Source organism: Amblyomma maculatum, chromosome 8, assembly GCF_055883805.1.
Source record: "Amblyomma maculatum isolate TAMU_Amacu chromosome 8, ASM5588380v1, whole genome shotgun sequence".
Classification (NCBI taxonomy): domain Eukaryota; kingdom Metazoa; phylum Arthropoda; class Arachnida; order Ixodida; family Ixodidae; genus Amblyomma; species Amblyomma maculatum.
Window position 1 is genome coordinate 113961445 of NC_139351.1, and position 19483 is coordinate 113980927.

General features: G+C 44.8%; 1 pseudogene; it reads left to right on the forward strand.

The window, feature by feature from the left end:
- The first annotated feature begins 8000 nt into the window (after nt 1-8000).
- LOC146182232 (pyrokinin-1 receptor pseudogene) lies at nt 8001-18964 on the forward strand (annotated as a pseudogene).
- The last annotated feature ends 519 nt before the right edge of the window (nt 18965-19483 follow it).

Genomic DNA, 19483 nt, shown 5'->3' on the forward strand with positions numbered 1-19483 from the left:
GGAGCCATTCTTCCATTCGGGGATTGAGCGTCGGAACGAAATTGGTGGAAAATGGTAGGCAATAAAACAACGACGCTGCGAGTGCGAGCCTGTCGATGTAATATTTATCCTCTTCAAATATCTAATGCCATTTATATTGCTAAGTACTCTCCTATTGTCACAAAACCTTTGAGCAATTCTGTAAGCCGAATACATCTGCCGCCACATGACGGCTCCTGTGTCTCCTTTCTTTCTTATTACCGTCTTTTGTTCAACGCTGCTCTGTTGAAAACACGCTGCACAAACTCTTTACTCGCGAAATCTATTGGAACAGCCCCTCCGATATTTCGAACTGAAGCGCTCCAAAATAGAAAAAATACGAAATTACGAGCAAAAAAGAAAACACAACTCTGGGAATTCGAAAGCCGCCAAGGCCCAGCTGTTAGAGCTTTATTAATTGAATGTATACCCAGTTTTTGCTGTAAATGAGGCTGCTGAGTAGTGATAGGGCGAACAGGGGATCGACTTTGACAGCGTTTTCCTCATCGCGTGCGGCAAGGACATTTCCAGCCGGCAGTTCAGGGTCGACGATCACGGCTGCCACGCTTCTACGCTCGCCCCTATGCCCCATTCACCTCGGGACAGCCTCCCGCATCGCCAGAGGTCGCAGCGGGATGGCTAAGAAACACACACAAACGCGCAGCGCTGTGTTCCAAGAATAGAAAGGAACGGCGGAGCTTAATGGTTTTGTCGTGCAGGTGCTTTGCATGAACAGGTACCCCTCAGCGTCAACGGGTAGCCGAGATTATGAAGGCGAATACGATGCGGTGATCATGCCTGGCCTGAGACAGAAGGGAACGGGACACCAGCCTGTTTCAGGACCATCGTAAATTAAATACTAACATTTAATCAAGGACTGAAGGCGTTATGAGCAGAGTTATAACTAAAATATGCTTCTCTAGCGCGGCACCAGGAAGATAGAGTATGAGACATGAATTTAAAGAAGAGTGCAGGCAGGCCGAGTCGGAAAACAAAATGGGAGTAATTTAGCGTGGTTAGCCCATGCGTCAATTAGGTACGGTGCGCTAACCCTTCGATTTGAGGCCCACATACCTAATATATATATATATATATATATATATATATATATATATATATATATATATATATATACCCGCCGTTAAGTAGTTCCCAGTCATTTAGCGTGCCAGCTACCGCCTGCCGGAGCCACGCTCGCGAGGATTATCGGGCAAACATCAGCGCAATATGGAAGTGGGAGTCTTTAAGAGGCGTCTGCCATAGAGCTACCACTTGCCGCTACTGTTTACCTATACGGCATCATCAGTACGCATGCGCAGGTCAGCCTGAGCGCGTCAGATGGCGCCATGTGCCCATCATACGCCGGCGCATCTGGCACGCAGAGGCTATTCAGCGCGTGCAAACTGCCGGCGTAACCTAGCGATAAACGGTAGCGATATGCTAAAAGTGTCTAGTGCCAGCGTAACAAAGCATCAGATATGGGTTTTGAAATAAATCATATTGGTATTGCCTCGTTCGGGGGTTTACGTCGCGCAGCGTAGCCGACTCTGAATTTACTTCATTTGACAAGTTAGCTCACTTACGCTGCTAATGCTTAAGCTCATCGAGCACGATAGGCTGATGTGCCTTTCATCCACTATCAGATTTTCGCAATTTAGAGCACACCGAATCACTTATCAGGGCTTTTCGACCTGTTTAGTTCATTTCTCCTAAAGAAAACGGCAATGTTCTGAATCGTGAGTTCGCCGATCGGTGCGTTTCAGTGCTACGAACAGCTACAGTTTCTCACAGATCTTTTCTATGCGTTAGCACGGTTAAAGATGAGCCGATTTCATCGCGCTGACTGTGATAACTCACAATTCATGTTGCACATAGTAACGCTTTACAAACTTAGCCCGAAGTTTCGCAGCATCCCTATATACACACGGTTTCCCAAGCACACACTCAAAACCCGCATTTGCGATGCCGCTATGCAACGTACGAAGAGCATACGCAGACATAACGAGTGAGCCGCGAATTGCAATTTCTCAGTAAAGAAGAGCTCTGACGAGAACCGGGTTCGCAACCAGGACGCCAGGCTTGAAATGATACATTTCATTCGGTCACTGGAGCAAAGATGAAAATGGCTGGCATAAATATTGCAAAGTTCCGGCTAGAAGTTCCATGCATGCAAATTATTTCCCGAAGGGAATAACTCATCACGTTTCTCGAGCTTACTGGGTATGTGGGCAACATGTTTAGTAAACAGCTCTCTCTTAAGAAAGGGTAAAAATGAGGCCCTTTGTTCTCGGTAACGAGCTTCTATTGTGGTTCACTAGCCACCGGGGTTTCCCAATTTCTACAGCTTTCTCAACCGCAGAAAGAAATCATCGTCGGCAATCAGCAAACTTTCCGCATTCAAGTGTGCAAAATGTCCGCCTGTTTCACAACCACTTTCCTGGCAAAAAAGGCCCCGCCACTTAAAACGATGCACACATTGCGACGCTACCTCATCATTTAAAGGTTGTGTTTTTTTTTTACTTTTTTTTGCTGTAGGAAACACACTTGTTACGAAATCGAATTCCTGTCATGGTTCATTTCGCATTGTGTATACTAACAACATGTGCCTCCAATGCACGGTCACAGCTTATTATTAGAATCAGGCGCAAGAAAAAGGGCGCACGAGCGCTTAAAACATGGGTACAGATTTTATGGAGCTGCGTTTGTCGCGATTTCTCCTCGTAACGAACGCCTGCTGAGTTGATCTCGCTGCGATTTTCCCGCGGGCTGCTATCACGTCAACTACATTCGCCGCACTGAAATAATGGATTGGTTCCAAAGCACTGGGACTGAGTTTAGATTAAAATCAAATATAATCAAAGAAATATTGTGCCCACTCTGTTGAAATCCTTACTCACTGCCCTGAGAAAACGACGTTACGTTCTATCTCGTCAAACATTTCATTGTTTTATTTATCTCGCTCAGCTGCCCGCTCAATGGGCTCATGTATACAAGTAGATGTCCAAAATATTGGCGGCAGGTTCGTAGCGATAATCATGCTCAGAGCAGCAACAGCGAAGCAGATACTTAAAGTACTGTGGCGCAGTTTAAGGCGCATGAGTTGAACACCGTTTTGATTGATTGATTGATTGATTGATTGATTGATTGATTGATTGATTGATTGATTGATTGATTGATTGATTGATTGATTGATTGATTGATTGATTGATTGATTGATTGATTGATTGATTGATTGATTGATTGATTGATTGATTTCCTTATTATATCTACACTATGGTAAGAGATGGTGCACTGAATTTTGAGCAAAGGGTCAGTGCGAGTGAGCACCCGCTCTTTTCTAGGCCCTATGCACCTTGCCTTTCCGCCTGAAAAGACAGTGACACCGACGATATCCTAGCACCGAAGTAAACTCACTTGAACCGTTCTGCTTGATACAAAAGAAACATGCCAGCCTTCCGAAAAAGCTATTTGGAAAGCGGATAGACGGAGAATGTTTCTCACGAAAAGTCGGTGTTGAAAACGAAAAGCGAGAAAGCCCAGAAAATCTGCGAAATCTTCATTGCAGGCAATACCCTTACAAAGGCGCTGCCTGGCTTTCATTGAAATTGAGAAAGAAGCTCCCTGAAAGTGTTAATGCTCCCTCCCTCTCCTCCTCTTTGTTTGTCTTTATATTCTTGTTTTATGCAGTCGATGAGAATCAGTGATCACTAAGCAAGCTACTTTTGTGCGATGCTCTATAACGCATCACGACTGGCTAAAACCCATAGGATGTCGTATGCATCGTTGGCGGAAAATTCTTAGAGAGCACATAGCTCTCATTCATTCATTCATTCATTCATTCATTCATTCATTCATTCATTCATTCATTCATTCATTCATTCATTCATTCATTCATTCATTCATTCATTCATTCATTCATGAAATTATTCTTTTTTTCTCACCACTGCCTTTGAGCATTGAACAAACCGTAAGCAAACGACTCATATGCCTTACTGAAGCACTGCATAGTTTTACTGAAGCGCGCAGTTTCCCTGTGTTCATCCCACTACAATTTATACACCGCATTTCATCTATTGAGAAAAAGCGACCGGTTAACACAGCAATATTTGACAACCAAACCGATATCCAAGCTGAACCCCCGAGCGCCCCCTTCGGCACGGTTTCTACATAACGACAATATTGAGGCGGCATTCTCAAGACTCCCCTGAAAAGAAAGGGGTCGTTCTAAAGCGCCGCAAGCAGGTATTTTTGCTCACGAATGAAAGCGAAATAAATCACGCTCACGCGGCGCCAAACCCCGGACAGGTGTTTCCACTCGGGACCGTGCCATCGCTATACACTCTCGTCGCATAACGGCCCGCGGCTGTCAAAAGGCGCCACGAGCCGCCGCACATCACCCCACAGGCGAGGCTTGAGAAACTAGGCCAGGCCTCCCGTGGAAAATTTTTCTCCGGGTCAGGTCGTTTCGCTAAGACGATAAAGGCCCGCGACAAGAAAATCCCGCAAATACAGAACAACAAACTTCATCTCGCCATTTCTTCCCGACAATCCCCCAAGGGTCCACGCCACTGATTCCAGCCTCCAAGCCACCATCAACAGCTCGTTTCTCACTTTTGGTGGCACTGTGATTGTTTGCATGTAATTCTTCTGTTTTCTTACTATCTTCAATGACAAATGAACAGTAAACTTGGAAACTTGGAACTCGGAGGGCAAAATTGACCCTAGTTACTACTCTGTGTTTGCGCTTCTTCCGGCAGTGAGAATTCGCCTTAGTAGCATTGTGCCTTGCATGGGGGTATATGGGCCCCTAATGGCACGTTGCTTTTATCCATACAGCACTGCTCGTGCAAAAACGAATATATAAAGGCTCCGAGGAGACGACAAAATGCAATGCAAGTTGAGTGGATGGGCCCCGTTTCCGGGTTTACTTTTGCACATGCTCGAAAAATATTAAAAAAAAAAAAGAAGGCACATGTGGCATCGCAGTTTTTACGCTGGTCTTTTTCTTCACAGAAGACACGTCTTGGGTGTATATTCCGAGTTTTTGTCGTTTTCGCCCTGGACTCGAAACGTGTGATTGGTGCAAACGCCGGAACCAGATGTCATTTCGGTGGCAACTACTTCCGGTTCCGGTGCAAAGCTTCTGAAAACGAAGCAAACTCGGAATACGGGCTGGGGACACACGAGAAAATACGTATGCACTACCAATGAAGCAAAAAAGGTTACCGTTACCTCATTTGTACTGAGCCTGCGCACGGAACGCGAGTGCGCTGTCTTGTAGGCCATGAAATTGTCTTTTCACAGCAAAATCCATCGCACGCACACATCAGAGAGCAGACATCACTGATGATGCTGTTGACATCGCTGATACTGAATGTCCAAGTACGAATAAACTGCAGCCGTTTGGTGCTGGCTGCGTTTTACGCCTTCAGATTAGTGAAGTAAGCGCGGAACAGGCTTCCCCCGCAAGGAATAAGCCTTCAGCCTTCAGACGCACTCGTCCACTGCACATAGTCTTAGCTCTGTGTGACTATCTTTTCCTTTGTATATTTGTTTGATTAATTATACTCAATTCAGCTGATTTTGCATCGACGCAGCCGCAGGGACTCAAAATCATGCGATGCAAAGATAGTTTGAATAGACCTCAGGAATAACAGCACTGCCAGAGAAGACATTTCTGACACGAATAGTAATAGTCACAATTTAAAAAAAAATTATCCTCATTATCATCGCACTAACGTCTATTGCAGTACTAGGCTGTAGATATTCAATCAGCACTGTCCGTCGCCGGACAACCACAGCCATCGAACCTTAGCAAATTCACATATCTTAGCGCGGCAGACTACTTCCGGTTCAGGTTTTTAATCTTATCATTTTGTACTGTAACACACTATCCATTATTAGTTATAACAAACGTATATTACATACAGGCAAAAACATGTAAAGGGGCAATCTTCTCACCACGCACTTGAAAAAAAAGAAGACAGTCGAAATAATTTCTTCATTTTTAAAGTTTTCGGCTGTTGTTTAATGGTAGGCGGTAATCTGATTGCTCATTATTACGCTCTTACGTACCTATATACTGGCCTGCAGTCTACTACCTATTTACGGTATTTATCACTCAGCACTTACAGCAACTTTTCATCCTGTGTTATTGCTGTTAAGCTATCGCTTCCTGTGTTCTTTGTGTCGTGCATAATGTATGTTTTCTTCCTCAAAACTTCCGTATTTCTTTCATAGACAACATTTATTGTTTTCTTTTTTTATTATGCAGCAGGCCCAATGATCGAAACTGCGAGTAGGGCCAGTTATATTTGTTGGAGTTGAAGTTGGCGTTTATTTCTTTCTTCCTAAAAGAAAGGGTAATATGTGTAATGTATTCATATCCCTTATCATGCTCAAATCTGAGTAAGCGAAATGTGTTTAAGAAAAGATGCTAGAAAAGTGTGGCCCTGACAGGGAGCGTTTGATGTACCAAAATAATGAAGAAATACGACTGCGATAATTAATATGGTATTCGCCTGTTGAGGATTATATCTTCAGTAGTAGTGATTTCTTAATATTCTTAATTTCTTAATGTATGCGCAAAGTATCAGGCGCCGCTGCCAAGCAACACGTTCGCAGCAATGCCGTTGTATACCTAAATACCCGTCCTGAAAAACTGTTGACTCAAAATGGCGAAAAATGGCTACGAAACTAACGAGCAAATATACAGGACAGAAGGATAGAGAAAATAAAAAAGAGCAATATACGAGAGGTAGAAAAACATTCTGGAGAGTAAAAACTGGATTCATTCAACGGCAGACAAGGAAGCAATTGTTCTGCGGTAACTCAGGATGCAGCGCTTTACTCTTTAAAGACATACCAGGGTGTCTTAGAACATGCAACTGCGAAACAAAAATGGCCAAGCAGATGACATGTGGAGTATGTGGCAAATTCTTAGAAACACTTGATTATCTTTTATTTCAGTCTTTTGTTATTCATCTGTACATCGATGCTGGCCCAGGCACTCTCCCTGAGGCCCCCGAGTTTAATGTAACAGTGGTCAGGTGAATGAATCTGTGGTGGTATTTTAAAAAAGCAATAAGAAGATTGGTGATTGAAAAACACAGAGGTGACGTAGGGTAAGAAGTATAGAAATAATAATGTAAGAAATGAAATGCCAATTTTACGGACCAATTTATTGCAAATGGGTCCGGAAAATCAACATTATAGCAACATTAAACAAAACAAAGCAAAAAGCAGAAGCATAGTGACCATGCCACCAACCCCCCCCCCCCCCCCTTCCGTCTCCTTGTTTGAAAGTGCACGGCCATATATTCGATCTATCCATCCGCCCTCTCCTATTATGCAGTCTTTGTCAAAAGTATACGGCCCAGTGTTTTTTCTTCTAAGCCCCGTAACGGGGCTCGTATCGCAACTCTGGCGTTCCAAATGTCATAGATGACAAAACTCGTAATTATTCTGCTCTAGCTTACATTCATATTCCAGTATTGCTACCAGGAGCCACGTTACATGGCTTAGAAACGGAAACCCTTGGGCCGTATATTTTTGACAAAGACTACATGTAAGCAACTAAACTAATCGACGTATTTCAATGCACATATGCCCTCGCCGTAAATTTACGACATGGATTAGGCAAACTGCGACTCACATCTTCAGTTTGTTTTGAAATCTCTCTTGAAGGAAGCTATAAGCGTCACTCATATGTATGGGACTAGGGGGCATCGCGCTCATTACACAGGTCGAATGATCACTTCTTGACGCTTTGTACAGTTAGCCACATAAGGTGCCAACAACGTGTTGACAAAATTACAAAGTGGTGAGCGTAGCACAAAAAATTGGCACAGAGAGAAAGAAGGAAGAGCACCAACGGTAAAAAAAAAAAAAAAACCTCTACATTACAACGTGTTTATATCCCCCATCCTGCTCAAACACGACAGCATGCCATTTTTGCCTAAGCGAACTGTGTTTAAGATAAGATGGGAGGTATGTGTGACCCTGACAGGGAACGTTTTTTGTGTTACAAAAGAGTAAAAAAAAAAAAATAAAAAAAAACTGCGACAATTAAACTAGTGCATGCACATTTAAATCGGTGACGTGAAAAATAAACTGATTTAAATCTCGCACAGATGGCTACACTGCCTGTATCGCTGTCTGCGCGTCCACGAGAGGCAAAACGAGTGAATACACGTTTAAATATCTTTTTTTCTCTCGCTGCCTCATTAGCCGACGCTCAACTAGCTCAATTCCGAGTTCTAAAGAAGCACCTGCGCCATCGCAGGTAAATGAACCCTGAGGGAGCCCACCAACACAACACGGGCCGGCGCTTCCGGCGTTGGTAACACGCGTCGGGCCGTTGTCCCCTAACGACTATTAAGGGGGTTTATACTATATCCGAACCGAGTCGAGAAATGGAGCCTCCCGGGCATTATCGAGCAGGCAAACAGCGTAAACTGAACAAGAGGAACGAGCCTTTCTCCCCTTCTGTACGCTCTTTTTTTATTTCTTCGAAGTTGAAAGCGTTTCGGCATGCTCCGTCTCCGGGGAGAGAGAAGAGATCCCCGAGCGTGTCGCGCGGCAGTTAACACCGTCACAAGCGCCCGGGCCTTGTTTTCGTGCGCTAACGAACCCGGTCGCACCGCTCAGAGAAATGTTTATGAGTGCCATTAAAACTCGATATGCACACCCACGGTCCTTGTCCCGCCGTTCGGCTGACAAGCGCCGCCTCTAGGCCTGGTGTTTTCATTTTCGTATCGGCGTTCGAGGATTATGTATCGTTCTGGACGGAAAAATAATGTTCTGCTGTAGCTCCCCTTGTGTGCTTCAGTACGTTGCGAACGAGGATCATTTCCTAATATTCCGGTCTCACATTAAAATTGATGGAGCCGATTCTCCGAGACGCCTGTTTACTTAGTTTTCTGAGCTCGCTGCAGTCTCGTGGAGCGGAAAGGCCTTTAGGGGCACCCGCTACTCCACGCCAAATAGTTCAGCTGTAGGTTCGGTACGTCAATAAACAACAAACATTATATAACTTATCTCTAGATAACAGAAGCGCTCGACAAGCACACCGACAGAAAAAAAAGGTAATAAACTATCGTATTTTAAGTAAGAGATGATGCGTACCACAATATATTATTTCAGAACAATATATTCAGGTAATTAAAGAAACAATACATTCGATGCAAGCCACCTTCGCGAATGGCTCTCACAGTCCTTGGTGTACTGGCCTACTTTCCGTGGTTTCCAATTTTCAATTTTCGTAGGTTTTGCCTGTGCCATTGCCGTCCTAACGGTATGTGCGCGTGCGCGTGTGCGCGCGTGTGTGTGCGTGCGTGCGTGCGTGTGCGTGTGCGTGTGCGTGTGCGTGTGCGTGTGTGTGTGTGTGTGTGTGTGTGTGTGTGTGTGTGTGTGTGTGTGTGTGTGTGTGTGTGTGTGTGTGTGTGTGTGTGTGTGTGTGTGTGGTACAGTCACACTACCATCATCTAATCTTAGGCTCCCCATTCTCGGGCAGCTGACCCAGACCCTGATGCAAATAGTACTGCCCATCAGCAACGATTTCGGCCATTCGTTACTGCCACATTGTTACTGAATTCGCCCAATAGGCTACTGCATCTCTGTGTGTTTGTACACAGACGTTCAAGAGTGACGTTCTCAATGTTCAGGAACCAGCTGATACTGCTCAGTAAACGGCTGTAGAGTTTTTGTTGAGTGTATTATTATTTACTTTTAATAACTCACTGCAGTAGTTGCAGTTTAAAATTTCTTATCGTTTTCCTTTTCAAATGGAAAGGACCTTTTAACAAGGAAAAGCAACTGCGTGCTAAGTCAGCAATAATATATTTGTTGTTATTGCAAAATTTATGTCAAGGATTCTCTTCCATCGCCTCTTTTCCGCCTTATTTAACGCCATCTGAACGAGTGCTAACAGCTTTTCTTTAAAACCCCAATTTATTACCACAACCGAGACTAACTTTTCTTTTCAATGATTACATATAGCGCAGGCGTTGTTTGCCCTCCTGTGTCTCAGACCTTTTATTCAGTTCGACGAGTCAATAAACGATGTAAACAAGCTTGCCCTTTCTTGTTTCCTTACTATTTAAAGACGCAAACTTAACTTGTTCGCGTTAGAGACAAAGTGGACGCGACTTCTTTAAGCCCCAGAGAAACAACACCAGTAAGGGGATTTACGGCCACTTTTAGTCGCGCTCAATCGATTTCAAGTTCAGGATGCGTAAACACGTTGCGTTGTTGGAGATAAGGGATCGATCGAGATAATGTGACGTCCAGCTTTGCATTTCAGACGCACAAGTTAACAGCTTTTATGATAATGAGATGATGACCTTAAGACTCAAATGAGTGAAAACGTTACCTAGCCAGGCGTTTCGTGCCCCTTATTGTTTATCAAGCAAACAAGAGACGCTGCAAGTCCGCCGGTTCGATGGTTAAATGAACAAAGCACTTCTTGTCCAGTTATGGGCCCGCGCTCTTAACTCAACCGCATCACGATGGAAATCTGGATTTCCTTCTATTTCGTTACTGAAGTATAAATCAAACCAGATAGCGTTACGCGATTGTAAAGAATGAATAATATGCGAGAAATAAAGTTAAATCTTGTTAGTCAAACTTGGTGGTAAATTCTCTTGTTAGAACAAAACATTTATTAAGCTCAAAGCTTCGTAAATAAGCATTCTTTCAACCATCGTAGTTAAAACATCCTTCATTCATGAACGTCTAGATATTTTGTTTAGCATTATAGCTTGCTTCCAATCGTCCACGGTTTGTCGTCTACCCAGGTGGTACTGAAAACTGAAAACTCTTTACCTCATTATCAATAATTATCTAAAAATTAATAAATCAGACTACTTTGAGATCAAAACTAATGAGACATCAAGGTATCGTCATAGTAGGTTCATTCCATTGCCGGCTATAAAAAATAATTGCTTCAAGTTTAGTTATTTCCCGCGAACTTGTAAGGACTGGAACTCTCTTCCAGATTCTGCTGTTCGATCATCATCATTATCTGAATTTGCACGCCATTTAGAAAATTTCATCTATGACACTACCAAAGGGTGATGAGGTTCTATTACTGTTGTGTAGGATGGCTGTTGTTCCGATTTCTGTGTAATTCATTTTTGTTTTGTTTGTGTGTGCATTCAGAGACAATTTTTGATTGACTATTGATTTTCATCGTGTTCTATATTGCTCATTTTTCGTTTTGTATTTTCCACTCCTGTTACAGCCCCTTATGGTGGCTGACAGTATTAATAAATGAAATGAAATGACAGCCAATCTATCGAATTTTCCATGGATGAATATTCAGTCCGTCCACTATTTATGGATAATCTATAGGGTATTTTATCCAAGGATGCCAGCAGTGTTAAAAAGAAGCTTTTTAAGATGGAAGCCAGTTTCTCGGTACAGCATTCTCAGCGGAGTAGTGCAGGCCTAATATGACTGTTCCTGAAGGTGGAAGGCAAGCCTCTCAACGCGTAGCCTAAATTAATAGTTCAAATGTTTAGTAAAAATAATTTACCTCACTGTTTGTAAGCACGTCTTAGTTTAACTTTTATGAACTTAAGCCCTGATAGCGCAATGTCGATGAACTCTATTTCAACTCAGAAAAGTTGTTTTTAAAAATTGTTGACTGTCTGATATGAAATACCCCGAAGAACTCTTTATTTCTCTCTAGAAAGTCCTGTTTTCTTGTATTGCGCAAGATCAAATGCAACGAGGTAGTTTCAAATGGAATTAACGTTCGTTACCGTAAACCCTAAACGAAGTGCTACCGTGTGTTCATTTGGTTCTTTAGAGAATTTTCTAAGGATGCGTCTGATTCATCTCTCCTTTTTTTGTTCTATTATTCATACAGCAAAGCAAGACTGCTACGATGAAAAGGCTGGCAACAAGACACGTCTTCTCCTCGGAAGGTGCCGGAGCATGATACCATCCCCCGCGTCCCTGCCTCACTCGGACGCTGTCATGGCATCCGAAGAAGATGAAGGCCCGCTCGTCGACGACCCCCTGGCGGAGCTCAACGCTTCCGCAGCAGCCGAAATGATCCTACTGGCGCTGGGGCCCAAGAGAGACCCCCTGACCACGGTCATCCCCATGACGCTCATCTACTCCGTCCTACTAGTCTCCGGAGTGGTCGGCAACGTCTGCACGTGCATCGTCATCGCGCGCAATCGCTACATGCACACAGCGACCAATTACTACCTGTTCAGCTTGGCCGTCTCGGACCTACTCCTCCTGGTGCTGGGGCTGCCGCAGGAACTATACCAGCTGTGGCAGCGGCATCCATACGTCTTCGGAGAAGCCTTCTGCGTGCTTCGTGGGTTGACCTCGGAGACGTCCACCAACGCCTCCATCCTGACCATCACGGCGTTTACTATCGAACGCTACGTGGCCATTTGCCACCCGCTCAGGGCCCACACCATGTCCAAACTCTCTCGGGCGGTCAAGTTTGTTGTGGCCATTTGGGTGCTGAGCGCCGTATGCGCTGTTCCCCTGGCCGTCCAGTTCGGAATCGTTCACCAGACGCTGGACGGCAGGACAGTGCTGCCCGAGACGGCCGCTTGCACAGTCAAGGACCCTTTGGAACACGCCTTCGAACTGTCCACCTTCGTGTTCTTCCTGCTGCCTATGAGCGTGATTCTTGTGCTCTACGTGTGCATAGCGCTGCAACTGAAGCGCTCCGACGCCCTCTCGCGCCAGGACGTGCAACACAAGTGTCCGGCCTCAGCGGCCAACAACAGCGTCGCCAATGGGAAAAACGGCAGCGGCGAGTCTACGGGACACAAACAGCAGACCGCCGTCGTCCAGCCGTTGTCCAGCAAGATACAGAGGGGCTGCCAGCTGAGGAAGTCGGTGCGCGGCGGAGCGGCCGCGTCCTCGTCGCGCAAAGCGGTCATCAACATGCTGAGTGAGTGCATAGCATTTCGTTGTGTTGTCCCTAGCTTTGTGGTCATTATAGCCCCCCAGCAAAAGCCTTCATGTCGCCTGAACCATTTGTATTCATAATGTCGCTGGAAAAGCAAAGATTTGCATGTTTTAATTTGAATATTCAGTGTGCTGTACAGAAAACTTAGGAAGTAACTGCTTGTGCGAATGGCTGTGGGGTTTCTCCCATGTAGCAGTTCCCTTAGTTACCGCCCCTCTCCCACTTGTTCCCTCATATTCTTGCATAATTTCCAAATCTGGATATTGTACACGTTTACTGCTTTTCCACCTATATGGTTTCTCCAGTTTCAGTTGATCTCCAGTACAAGAATCTGTGGCATGTGGAGTTTTAAAGCCGAATGGCAAAAAGTGACTAACGACTGGCAAAACCGTTGCTATCGCCGCTAGAAATGAATAAAGGGGCTCCTTATCAAAGATGCCTCAACAGTGACCGCCAAATTGCATCTTGTGTCGTTTATGAAGATCATGTGTGTGGAAAAAGGATACACTGGTTGAATTATGCGAGATGAAAATAATTTTCCTTTGAATTTTCAAAAGCAACTAAAAATGAAACTTCTTTTAAATTGCGCGACATTATTTTACACTTAAACGGTCATACTTTGTGTCTTGCTTAACAGCGCGTGTCACTGCTGAAATCCCTCAAAATGTTGCATTTCGTAAAACGATAAAGGTGATTAACAGGCCTTTACGAGTGCCTGTTCAATATGTGACACAACTCATTTTTCTGCTCGAATATGCTTGTATACTCCCCTCTTTACCGTACTCGCTTCTCTGATGCCTTGGGCGAAATTTTAAAACGGCTGTGTTTCACGGAAAGCGCATTCAAGCTATTAAAACCGATTTCCTTCAAACCGAAGATAATAATTGGTGCACGTGAACGCTCTGAAGGTTTCATCCACCGAATAAAGGATCCCTGGTTAAATGATGAAAAAAAGATAAAAAGAGGATCTGGGGTATATTAAAGACAAAATATTTGCACCGCAGCATCTACTCAACCACGCTCTCTCTCTCTTTCTATACACGGACCCTCTTTTCTTTGCCTTATCGTGAGCACTTCAGATCACAGCGGCGAACTATGGCATATAATGCACGCATCAGCAAAGGCGAAATTAAATGACACGCTACATTTCGTGCCGTTTTTATCGCGAGCAACAACTGAATTACCCCTTGATTAGGTCTTTATTTTCTCATTTTTTATTTTCTTTTACCTTCTAGTTTTACGATAAAAAAGGGGTATGCCAGCGACCGCGTGTAATGCGTTTCAGGCGAGTCGTCGGAGAGATTTGCATGTCGTTTATAAAAAGAAGACGTTTTCTCCTGACGTAATGATACGGAAGAGAATGGCGCAAAAGCAGCAGGGAATGTACGTTTTTGTGGGACGGGATTCAACATAGCGTTCTTATTAGCTAGAAACGACGAAATAAACTGGTGCAACCAGCCGTGAATGTAAATTGCGACCCATATTATTGAATAAATTATTGAACATATTACTGCACACAAAACACCAAACGACTCACCCTTCCAAGACTCTGCGTTCACCTCGATATCACTCGTATTACCCGTAGCGTAGTGAGTGCTAAATACAAAAACAAAAGAACTAGAAACACGAAGTGTGGGATAGAGCCTGGGACTAATGACAAGAACTTTGGTTAAGAAAGGTAAATAATCAAGAAATAAAAATGACCGTTATGCGCCTTACAGAACGGAGTACACAAGGGTAACGGGAACAAATACTGACTACTCGAATTAAAAAAAAATATCGGTTTCTTACGGAGGAGTAACAAATCTACATTAGCTTAAACTCTGTCTGGCCTTAATGACTTTTAGCCCTGTTCGCTAATTGCCCTAACGATCGGCTCTTTTCCCATCCTCTGGTGTCGTAATCGCCAAGTAATGGGTTTGCTCCTGGTGACCCCCTGCTCTCAAGCCTGCCCGAGAATAGCTGTTCCCTGTGGACACCTCTTAGGAGTTATAGGCTGTGAAGTTTCCGCAGAAGAGCGGGAGGTAGGTCGTCAGTAAACGCTCGCCTTCTGTTCGCGGCTATAAAGTGCATTAGGATTATTTTATTGGCTAACGACTCCGTTGTCGTTATTGGAATGCATGACGTAAGCGGAAATTGTGCTTTCAGCCAAGTTCGCTACGGTGTTGCATGGAATCTGTTAATAGAATTAAGGGCAGAATAGAATTAAGGGCACGTAGACCACGGCTGGACAGGTGCTAAATGACAGAAAGGGAAAACGGTGTCAAACAACACCGCCCATAAGGGATGAAGCAATGTAGTCAAAGCTCGCATATCTCTCTCTTTTTTTTTTACGCTATACTTGCCTATTTCCTTTCTGAAACCCATGCGTGGGCTTCTGTCAGCACAACAATCGCTAATCCTGATTACCACAGTAACACCTTCCTACCATTCGTTTCCTTTTTTCATCATTCTTTGCCTTTTCGTCCCTTCTCCTTGCATGCTTCGTATGCAGCGACGTATTATGTCGCCATCTCAGCGCTTGTCTCAAGCGCGAACGTCAGCAAGGGGGACGCACCGAGAAAACGGCAACGTCAGCATCGAAGCAATGGCAGAAGAGACACATTTGTTGCCACTAATTTCCACAGAACGATGCAGCGTCGCCAAAGTAACGCAAGTCACTTCTCATACTCCGTGGAGCCGAATACACAGGGATATTTTCCCTGCAGATAAATTTCGGACCTCATTTTCACTGACGGATAGTCTCCGATCGCCGTTGGGTGCGAGCGCCCAAAGTGCCGCCCTCTTACAAAACTCCCTAGCCGTTAAAACTGCCCATGTTCGATTAGCCCACACGAGTAGTGCACAGTACTGGCAAAACTCAGTGCGACTTCTTGCACTCGGAGCATACCGAACGGCGAAGGCAGATGGCGCAACAGACTAAACAAAGCAGTTCTGCAGGGTTGTACTACATATAAGTTTCATTCTGGCGTTCCTCCTATTATTCCGTAAAGTTATTTCGTGCGAAGGCAGATAATGAGATCTGCGCCTTCGTCCTGTCATAGATACCGCACGACGCCCGTGACAAAGGCGTCCTACGTGAACCGACTTCTTACGCGGATTGTCACAAGAGATGTGGTGGGCTTCTCGTTCCTCCATGCACCTAATTCTGTGTTCGTCAACTGGAAAGAGATACACGGGGACGCAGCTCCAATGCCTGAGTCGGACTTCTAGAAGCAACATCGTGCACAGCCCTTACCGCGCCTGTTGGCGACAAACGAGTAACAAAAAAAAAAACTCTCAAAACTCAAGACTTCACACATGAGGTTTCCTCTCAATTCTGCAGCATGACAACCTCCTGTAGCGATTTTGATTCACAGATATAAGAAGTTGAAAATCGTTTCACTCTTAAGGAGTCAGACCCAAGCTAGTAGCGAGCGCCATGTTAGTTAGAGACCTTACCTTTTTTATATGCAAAACCTACAAAGCTGCCTTGCATTGCAACTTCGTCCTCGGTAATGAACTGATGTAGGAAACTGTATTACACTTATAGAACTGAGAACTATTTTTGAAAACCAGCAGATTATTTAAAACAATTGCTTCTTGGTCTGCATAGACTTTGTCGTCGTGGCCTGTGTAATAACGGTTTCATTTTGGTCCAGGTCAACGAGGTAGTTCTCTGTTACGGCACACTACAATCAAACAGGGATGAATTAAGAGAAAATGTTTAATATAACTTTTGCCGTGAAATATAGCCGTAACACGTAGAACAATAACTACAAAATTTCTAGAGGTTGGCCATCTCTCGACTTTCATAACTCAGAAACCAGCATCGTACATCATCAATTTTAGCCGCCTCGTTAGATATCAATGTTGTCGCTGCCACAAAACTGTAGTTTCGATATTGCCTAACATCAGTTATATGCTGGAGGACCGTGAAAGCTGACGTGCACGCTTCAACAACTAGCTGATTCGACATGACCTCCTTTCACAACGTTTACTAGACCGGAAAGAAAGCGTCGCTTTTCTTGGTGCTTCTTATACTATTTTTTTATCTTTCACACTCGTATTCTAGAACACTTTGCCGCACATATGCCGACACGTACAGCTGAACAATACGCCACGCGGCGCACTACGAAGTCACTCCATATATCATCACCGCATTCCTGCAATCGGCTACGCTCACTCGGTTACGAGAGACCGCATTCCGACTGTTGACCTCGCGTTTCTCATTAGGCTGCTGCTCTTGCAGAGGCACGCTATACGCATCGACAGCCACTCCCTCGCTCGGCTGTCACAACGTGTCCTTCCAATCGGAGGACAAAGAGGGAACGGATGCGGGATATCGACACTCTTCACGGGCACACACTCGTCGAAACGTGTCATTTGTGGTACGCTGATCCGGGCCTACTTTAATCGAACCGCACAGCCGATAATCGATAGCGCCGGGTGTCATCTCCGCACCGGCTTGGCGAAGCCACTTGACGCAAAGATGTGCTACAGCCGTCCCTAACGGGATACTCCGCGTTCTATATGTCGACCTTCGGCTATACGCAGCACGTCACCGCGGAGAAGCTCTGCGGGGTGTTTTGACGTCAATATTTTCGGTCCTTAATAGACGGCGGAGGACAGCGCCGCTATCAGTCAAAAACCGAGACAGAAAACAATTTTCAAGCTAAAGAGATCATTTACTGTACGAAAGAGTATTATTGAATCAGAACGCTCGATTATGCTGAGTGTTTGCTGATGGGCATTTCTTTCTGTAATATACCTTACCCTGCCTTTCTTGCATAACAACATAACGGCAAGGTAACAATTGCATATATGTTTTCCTTTAACTGTACTCATTAGGGCAGTGGCCTTGTAATATAGAGAAGTAAGCTGAAGAGAGCTTAATGTAGATGAACAATCGAAAGGGCTATTAGAGGAATATACATCTAAAGCGGTTAATACACACTAGGGAGTATAAGAGTTGGTCATATAAGAGAGAGAAGAAAATACCGATTCGGTGGAAACAGACTTTACGCGCGATTCCAGAAGAAATCGCCCTACTGCGCGCACATATGGCCCTTGCGGGCACCCGAAATTTTTGGAGTACCGCCATAGCTACGCTCAACCGACAGTAGTGCGTGCTATGACAAAGCACCAAAATGTTCGTCATTTTCTGTCAGAATAATAACGAACAAAAAACTCCACTCTTGTTCAGTTTACATTGAAACGGTCAACAAACACCAAGAGACAAAAGAAAAGCCGTTTATCTGCTTCTCTGGCATCTGTTTTGTTTTTTTGTTTTTTGTTTTTCCCGCCATAGCCTGCAGTAGCGTGTTAAGGTGTATCAAGATGCGTCAACAATCAGCACAGTGAAGCCTACCTAAGAAGCGCGAACAAATAAACGCATTTTGCTACTCCGCTGATTTTAACATGGACATTAGCATCCACATTAATACGTTGTGCCCAATTTAAAACAAGCAATCAAACTACAACAGTGCCAGAGAGAGCCAAAGCATTGATATGGCGAAAACATAACTCCCGTATACAGAAAAACAAAAAGAATTTTGGCCTGCTCGTCAAAGTGGACACAAAGTGAGGAGCCATGCCTCATGGCATTCATGTCCCTCGTAATTGTTCCCACCTGGGAAACTCCAGCACCAGACAAGCAGGCAGCCAGGCAGGCCGGCGAGGTTGCGACCCTCACGGGTCAAAACGGGGAGTGACGTCAGCGACTTCAAGACGTACAGCGTCGTGCCCCTCCGCTGGCCATCGGTCGTTCGTCCTGATGGCAGCTCGACAGAAGGAGAAGCGCGCGGGTGGCGGAGAGGACGCGCTCCTCGAAAATGCTATTTTCGAAGAAGAATCACTCGTTACCGCCGCCGCGGTGGGAGAGCCAAGCCCTTCGCGACTCGCACAAGCGCTGCCCCTCGCCAAACTTCTTTTCCAGTGACTGTGCCAAGAGAGCGCGTTGGCTACACTTTCCGCGAGGCTAGAACAGTGCAGCAGATGGGTGGGCTCGAAGACTCTACATAGCACTTTAGTCAGTGCGACAGATCCTGACAGGCAGGCTCAATAGGCGCAGTACTTAATAATCCATCGCGCGTGTATACATCACAGGAGTCTGCCACTATTAGTCTTAAGCACAGTAACAACTCACGTTATCAACCATACCCACGCTGCCCTATACAATTACATACGTGCCAATTTGGGCTGGAGCCTCAAGCACTAACAGACAAATACACTTCCATCGGCTCAAGCACATTAGCCCTAATGACTATGGCTTCACATTAGCCCTAATGACTATGGCTTCACATTAGCCTTTCAAGTTCTGAGAGACCTGCGAGCGTTCAGTGAAAATTGGCGTACTTGTTAAGCCTACCAATCTGCGCCATGTACAGGCGCGGACAGCGGCCAACGAAGCAGGCTTTGCTATTTTTGCAACCACGACCTTTGCACCATGCATAAAAATACATTATTTTTCCAAGTTAAACCGTTCCGGCGTCTACTATCATTTTTGTACATACACGGCTACCAGCTTCAAATAAGCATGTT